Source organism: Mastigoproctus giganteus, chromosome 10 (assembly GCF_048544385.1).
Source record: "Mastigoproctus giganteus isolate SK-2022 chromosome 10, ASM4854438v1, whole genome shotgun sequence".
Classification (NCBI taxonomy): Eukaryota; Metazoa; Arthropoda; class Arachnida; order Uropygi; family Thelyphonidae; genus Mastigoproctus; species Mastigoproctus giganteus.
The window spans coordinates 114,907,826-114,916,423 of record NC_143584.1 but is presented as its reverse complement, the minus strand read 5'-3'; the positions used below and the strand labels follow the sequence as shown (position 1 = coordinate 114,916,423).

Below are 8,598 nucleotides of genomic sequence, written 5' to 3'. Positions count from 1 at the left end.
TGGACATGGCTCTCTCATAAATACACCAATACACCAATGCATTTCTGGCCCTTTTACAGTTGATTCTGTTCTTCACATACACGAGGAAGAGTTGAACAGACGTTCTATGTGCCACCCTATACATATACCAATTCCAAACTGAGCATGTCCACAATACTTAAACACTTCATGGATCCCATGAAGGTCGCATATGATAGAGGGTTGTAGAACAGTGGAATAAGTTGCCTCCCAACGTCGTGGAAGCAGACTCTAAGTTTAAAGCAGAATTGAATGATTAACTTGTGGGAATGGGAACAGTATGAATATCCTGTTTTATTGAATTATTAGAATTATTATTATGACTTTTTCTTCTTATGGGATTTTCCCATCCAATAAGTTATGGTACCAAGCCATGAAGTGGTTGGTTGTGTCTGGTCACAATTATTATTACCAGTTGTTCGGGGGATCTCGCCGACTGTTCATTAGCTGTTCAGCATCGTGGCTTTATAGAGTTCCATGAAAGTGTTTTCTGGGAGGCATATTGCAAAGGTTCTTTGGCACCAGGCACCATGCTGGTAATTGACATGGTAATCGCTATGTCAATTACCATACAGGTGGATGGCCATTACTTTTTCCATATGCCACATTTCTCTGACTTCCTGGTGATGTACACTATGTCGACCAGGAGAGAGACATTTCCTTCTTGTCGATGAGGTTATGTCTGGTCTGCTATGTGAGATTGTCTTGTCCATTATTATGGTGCAGTCCCAGTATAGTTTCAGTAGGAGTTTCTAGTACAGCCTGGAGTTTGTACTTTAATACAGTACAATTTCTTTGAGAATGTGCTATTTTTATAGTAGGTTCTGATGTATTATCCTGGCGACCTGGTCATGTCTATGAGTGTACTGTCTGGTTGACAATCCTGCATACCATGGAAGTCTTGCCTGACCAATTTGATTGGATACTATGATGCAGTCACAAAAGAACTGGATGCAGGGAATAACTTTGATATTATATACTTGGATCTTAGAAAGGCTTTTGATACTGTAGCACATGGAAGACTGCTGCACAAATTGGAGCAGTGTGGCATTGGAGGCAAATTGCTGCTATGGATAAAGAGGTGGTTGAGGGGGGGGAAGACAGAGACTGGTAATCAATGGACACTGCTCGTCGTGGACTAATGTTATTAGTGGAGTTCCTCAGGTTTCAGTGTTGGGTCCATTATTGTTTTCTGTATTTATAAATGATATTGATGACGGAATATCAAGCTTAATGTCCAAGTTTGCAGACGATACAAAGGTTGGCAGGGTTGTTAAGGACACTACTAACGCTATGCTGCTGCAACCGGATCTGGAAAGGTTGAGAGGTGGGCTGAGATGGGCTGAGAGGTGGCAAATGAAGTTTAACATTGACAAATGTAAAGTACAACATATGGGAAACAGCAACCCCAGAGCAACGTATCAACTCTGTGGTACTACACTGACAGTGGTAGAGAATGAAAAAGACCTGGGGGTAATTGTGCAGGCAGATATGAAGTTCTCTGAGAAGTGCAGACGGGCTGCAAGAGTAGCTCATGGTGTCTTATCAATGATATACAGGAATTTTTCTAGCATGGATAAAGAGGTGATTATTCCCTTGTATAAGGCAATGGTCAGGCCACACATAGAGTACTGTATACAGGTCTGGAGGCGTCATTTCAAGAAGGATGTAGAGCTGCTGGAACGAGTACAGAAAAGGGCAACAAGATTAATGAATGGAACAAAGGGTTGCTCTTACGAAGAAAGGCTTAAGTTTTGCAAATTAGAGTGTTTGGAGACTAGGCACCGGCGAGGCGAGGTGATCTGATAGAGGTGTATAAAGCCTTGAATGGTTTGAGCATGCTCAATGGCGATGGGATTCTTCCTCTTGCTCAGAATAATCACCTGAGAGGGCATAAATTCAAATTGAGGAAAGACAGATGTAGGATAGATGTGCAGAAAATTGCCTTTAGCCAGCGGGTAGTTGGTTGGTGGAACAGACTTCCATCCCTTGTTGTGGAAGTTGATAGCCTAAATAAATTTAAGGCTCAGCTGGACAGGTATTTTGAATGAACGGAGGGGTGAAGTGGAAGTTTTTTTATTTTTTTTTTAGCTGATGCTGCATAAGCTTGCTTTCTTGCATCATATGCCTCTATTAATGCTAATGCTAATGTGCTGGATTGCCCGCGGGGCTCTGTGCTTGGACCTCTCCTCTGGAACTATGTGTTGGATGACTGTTTGGCCATGGATCAGGTGGATGTCCGAGCGCAGGGCCTTTGCAGACGATCTCACCTTGCTCATAGCTGGAAACTGTAGTGCGCAAATAGAAACTGCTGCTAACAACGCCCTGACTGTTCTGCAACATTATTATTATTATGTCTAAAGGTGGCAATGAGACTTCCGTCTATCTCCAACTGATAAACTCAATTTGTTCAGAACCTCTGCGAAACACACCTGTATAGCAGGCCTCTTTGCCACCGGGGAGCAGCTGTCCAGGTGCCAGCTGCTCCCGAATGGCAGCCCCTAGTCACTTGGTACTGGGCCTGGTCTACTATTTTAACAGTGCCTCATGCACCAAAATCCCGCACCCACCGAAAGTAGTGCTATACCGGTGGGTGCCAACGATCCCGCTTCCAGGCCGCCCACACCCGAGAGCCAGCAAAAATAAAAAAATAATAATAATAAAAAATATATATAAATAAATAAACAAAAACAATAAATAATAATAAAATAAAATAAAAATAAATAATAAAAAATGCATAGATAATCAAAGTGTATATAACCAAATCTTAATTAGTAAGCATTAAATTATTCCTAGGTCTTCCTAGGTCTTGCAGTGCTTGAAATTTAGCCTGATTAGCAATAAGATCACTTTCACAACCTCTAACTAAATTACAGTCTTCACTTTTAGCCTTTCTCTAGGTTCAACATACAAACTACAATCATATAATAAATGACTCCAAGTCTCAGGTTGACCGCAAGTACATAAAAGAGAGCTGACTAGACTAAAGCAATGTAGTTTAAAATTCAATGACCCATGGCCAGTTAAAATAAACGATGTTACCATAGAAGGAAAAAACCATTTGTTGTTACTCTCATAAGTAAATGTAACCGTTGGAATGAACAATCTAGTCACTTCCCCAGTTACACTAAGATCCCATCTCTGTTGCCACATACCAATCAACTCTGTTAGAACATTTTTCTTATCTTTAGATATCTCTATAGTGACATCAGAAGTAATATTTATGAAAGAAACAACTATGCCTTTTTTTATGTAATAACAAAAGGCCCGATACATAATATACACGTCTAGAGGCAAATGGCCGGCCAAAACTTGCATAGCATTCGTTGAGACTGTTCTGCACAAACTAGAAATAACATAAAGCATTGAGCGCTGAATCGATAACAATTTCTGTTTAAATTTAACGTTAGTAACTCTGGAGTACCATGCTGATGCTCCGTACGCAACTATGGGTAAGAAGACTGCCTTGTAGTATAAATTTAAAACGCTCCTTTTCAACCCCAAATCTGACCTAGTTAATCGAATTATTGCTGCACTAAATTTTTTAACTTTTTCGTGTAATTTAAATGTGGATAAAACGATAATCTCTCATCAATTCTTATACCTAGATATTTCACCTCAGATACTAGGGGAATCTGCCTCCCCTTATTAAAGCTTTTGGCGGTAGCGCACAATTTAGTTTCCCCTTAAGCAGCATCATAAGTTTTAGTTGTAGATATCAATAGTTTATGCAGATAAGCCCATAACACTAGACTTTCTAACACCTGGGCCACTCTTATTTCAAGCAGAGACCTGGATTTACCAGTAACACATAAAACCAAATCATCTGCATAAGCAATCTTATGCAGATTTTCAACTGATTGTTCTAGCCATAAATTAAGTACTAAGTTCCAAAAATGTGGGCCCAATACAGACCCTTGAGGACACCCTCTCGAAAGATTCCTATTAAACTGTAAATGCTTAGCTTTAAGTATAATTTTCCTACCATACCAATAACTCTGTATCGGTCTATACAATAAGTCTGGGCACTGCATATCCCTTAATGCGGAGAGAATACTCTCATGCCACACCATGTCAAAAGCTCCAGTAAAATCTATAAAGATGGCTAACACATACTTATCCTCTGCCTGGTTGGTGAAATGTATGAGATCATTAATGGCATCCTCCGTAGAATGCCCTCTCTTGAAACCATACTGATAAGGCAGGGTCAAACCATTTTTATCATGACTTGGTTCAGCCTTAAAAATAACAATCTTTCAAAAACTTTGCCAAGATTGGCCAATAACGAAATTGGTCTATACCCTCTTGCGTCATTCAATTTTTTACCCAGCTTAACTAACAGCTTAATCAAACCAACATTCCAGATCCCAGGAAAGGTACGCTGAAGTAAACATTTATTATATAAGTTTAACAAGATAAAGATATTTATCCCCTTAGGATAAAGCTCGATCACTTTAAGAACAGCGATATTCTCTACTAAATCGATCCCCGGAGCTTTGGAAATGTTAATTTGCTTAGAAACGGCTCTCAGTTCCTCTAAAGTAAATAAGTCAATATCGACAGACCCAACGTATGTTACATTAGAGTCCCTGATACCTTCTTGCTCTGTTGTCTTCTCCCCCCCCTTTCCTTCCTCATGAGGAAACAACTCAGATGTTATTGCCTGCACCGTTGTAATCCAATCAATTGTTTCCACACCATTGACGATTACTGTATTCATTATATATCCAGGTCTTACTTTATTCATACTTAGTTTATAAATTAATCCCCAAGGATCTGTAATGCCCACACTGGTAACTAGACTTCTCCAAGCCTTTAATTTACTCTCATAAATAGCCCTATAATAAATTTTCTTTTTATTCCTATAACATGCATAATAAAATTGAGCCTCATTCAGCCCACATCGCCTATACCTCTGATATGCCTTCACTGTTCTGCAACAAAAAAAAAAAAATCAATCAAATTATTATATTAGGGCCACCCGTAATTTCTTATATCTACCCATATATTTATTTGTCTGTAAATTGCGTGTGTTCTCTGGTCGATTTGCCTGTTTTCTGGAAGAAAACCCCCAATTTCTGGGGGAAAACCTTGCTATCTACGCCTCAGACCGTCTAACTCAGCCACGAAGTGAAAAAACTCATTAAAATTCCTCGCGTCATTGACGGGATTCGAGCCCGGGCCTTTTCCACCCGGTGTGGGGAGGACGGTGACGATATCACTGTGCTACACGCGCAGACTATTCCAGTGTTCTGCAACACTGGACAAAGCTACATCAACTACAAATATCACCGATCAAAACTCAATCCATCTTGCTAAAAGGGTACCTTGCTCCAATGAGACCGCCGCTAATCAAAATACAGGACAAAACTATTAAACTAACGACCGAGCTAAAATACCTGGGCATCACCCTGGACAGAAGCCTCACATTCCTACCACAAATAAAAAGTCTACAGAAGAAAATGAAAACATACGCAGCGATGATAAATAGTGGCAAGAAAAGACTGGGGGGCTGAAGAGACGCACCCTTGCCCTCTTATACAAAGCTGTATTCATCCCTGCGGTGACTTATAAATCTGCTGTCTGGTACAACAAAGCCACGACTGTGGTAAATTCTAAAAAACTTCTCACCGTCCAAAGACCGGCGCTACTCACCATGACAAGAGCTTGCCACACAGTCTCCACCCCAACACTACAAGTGATGACAGGAAGCCTGCCCCTTGACCTGGAGGTGGTTCGAACTGGGATGAATTTCCAGCTTGGTCGGGGAAAAAGCACCACATACAAAGAGTTCACCACAGTTCCTGCAAGCAACAGAGCAAATGAAAAGAAGCGACTTCTAACTTACCTCCACTGGATATGGCAACAACGCTGGTTTGGGACCAGCGTTGTTGCCATATCCGGTGGAGGTAAGCATTATATCCAGCATGAATTTTTTTGTTATTTGTCCCAAAGGGACAAATAACAAAAAACATTCATGCCTGAGATAAATACAGTCTACCCAACGCTACCGGCGTGGTTTTCCCCAGGTCATCATGTTACATATCTGATGACAGGACATGGAGCCATCAGAAGTAAACTGGCCACCTTCCGACTAGTGGACAACCCCCTGTGTGCCTGCAGGTCCCGAAACCTGGGACCACATGGTGCAAGAATGCCAACACTACGAGGACCTCAGATTAATTTTAATCACCAAGATTCAATTCATCCCGAGAAATAATGAACAACATCCTTCTGGAAGTGCTGAGACTTACACAGCCTTCTCACACTTTGCCCAAGCCGTATAAGAGGTGCCTAAAAACTAATGAGACTGGTGCTATAAATTTTTTTGTTAACAACTGAACTACAAATCAACATTATCCCCTTCAAAATAGTTCCCTTGGGAAGTCATACGCTCACTCCTGGTAGAAGCGCTGGAAGTTTTAAACTGAAAGTGCCTTCAGCTGGTCTGGCACGACCTTTTGGACGTTGTCCACGGTTTCAAAATGAAGACCTTTGAGGTGGAATTTGAACTTGGGGAAAAGGAAGAAGTCACACGGATGAGATCAGGCGAGTATGGGGGCTGCGGAACCACCGGAATACCCTTTTTGGTCAAAAATTCGGTTATGGAAATGGCAGTGTGACAGGGAGCGTTGTCGTGATGCAGCATCCAAGAGTCTGCAATCTCCAGCCCGACACGTTTAACCCTTTTTCTGAGTCGTTCCAGGAACTCACGATAGTACTGTTGATTAACTGTTTGTGCTTGAGGCACGAATTCCTTATGAACACCTTGACTGTGGGAAAAACAAATTAGCATGGATTTGATTTTCGATTTGTTCATTCTTGCTGTTTTCGGGCGCGGTGAGTTGCTTATGTGCCACTCTGAAATTTGTCATTGTGGTTTTGGGATCATACTTGAAATCCATGCTTGATCACTGTTATGACATGTTTGAAAATATTTTCGTCATTTTCGATGCCCTCAAGAAGGTCCACGCACACATTCCTTCAGTTTTCCTTTTGCCCGTTAGTAACGTTTATTGGAACCAGCTTTGCAGATATGTTCCGCATGCCCAATTCTTCGGTCAAAATGTCGGGAACGGTTTGGTGATTCAAATTCAACTCACTACCGATCATTCTGACTGCGAAACGTCGATCAAACCTCACGAGAGCCTTCACTTTGGTCACATTTTCGTCCGTTTTTGAAATGCAAGGTCTTCCAGAACGAGGTTCATCTTCCACATTCTCATGGCCATCCAAAAATGCTTTATGCCACCTAAAAAGCTGTGCCCTCGATACAGCATACTCTCCGTAAGCCCGTTTTAATTTTTCGTAAGTTTTTGTTGCGTTTCCTATAAGTTTGTCACAAAATTTGATCGCACTACGCTGCTCGAGATTTCGTTTTTCCATTTTCGTAACGCATCACTACTACTACACACACACACAACTCGCTGTCAAGTCAGGCGTGTGAACGCTATCGAATTGAACCTTGCACTGAACATCAAGTAAGAATGTACATTTCGGTTGGTGTCAGAGGCGTGGCTACAATGTTGCCAGTTTCCGAGTCAGGCATTTAGTCTCATTACTTTTTAGACACACCTCGTATGCCAAGCGACAAACTTTACAACAACCACCAAACCCCAACTAACTGGCGAGATAAATGACAACAAAAGGAATTACCAACATAGGAGAAAGTGCACACAATAAAATTACAACCACACTAGGGGAAGAATGAATTGGGACCCTAAGATCTTATCACCCCACAAGTCAAGAAAATCTAAGCTCTCAATAAAGTGACCACCTTCTGCGACAAACAGAAAAACCGCAAGTTTGTGATCTTGAAACACCTAGAGAAACAGCCTCCACTCAACCCAACAGTTGACTCAACAACCACAAGAATTAGTGACAACTGGCACTGCACACCTGACTTAAACTAGAGATGAGACAAAAGGAAATTGATCCCAAGGAAAGGACAATCATACTTGACCAAACACATGGATGTGTTTGGTCAAGTATAATTGTTCAGCACCACAAGGAAAGGACAACCAAGATATTGGAACTAAGACCAGGACAGCAGCTGATAGCTGCTGTCCTGGTCTATGCGGCAACCCAAGGCTGGACGCCTAGCCCAGCCTGCTTCCAACCCCTATCCCTGGCAGGGGGGAGGTACCTTTCCGGCAGCTCCCCCAACTGCCAACCAAACTTCCCTCTGGTGCAGCATGCCACACTGCCTAGCAGGGGTGATCTCTTCTATCGACCCCTTACTTCTACTTCTACCCCCCATTCTTCAGCCTCCCCTCCCTCCCACTATTACCATTCATCTAGTATATAGCCTCACACGTCTAACTTCCATAACATCAAAATTTTGTCTGACCTATTATGCCTTTTAATAAATCTCTCTAGCGTTCAACCCCAACCAGCGATTTCCTAAGAGCAATCTCATTAAGCATTAACGTCAAACGCGTGAATTTTTTTTTTTTTTTAGGTCCTAGCCACTGAAATTCCAGACACTAGGTGGCAGGACCTGCCAGAGCAACTTGTCATACTGAACACACCCGGCTAGCCTCCACGTGGCAACGTCGGGCTCCACTAGGGGCCTGGAGG

At 41.9% G+C, this 8,598-nt stretch overlaps 1 pseudogene; it reads right to left on the bottom strand.

The window, feature by feature from the left end:
- Positions 1-7,002: 7,002 nt before the first annotated feature.
- On the bottom strand, positions 7,003-7,404 carry LOC150079237 (protein GVQW3 pseudogene; annotated as a pseudogene).
- Between the last annotated feature and the right edge of the window lie 1,194 nt (positions 7,405-8,598).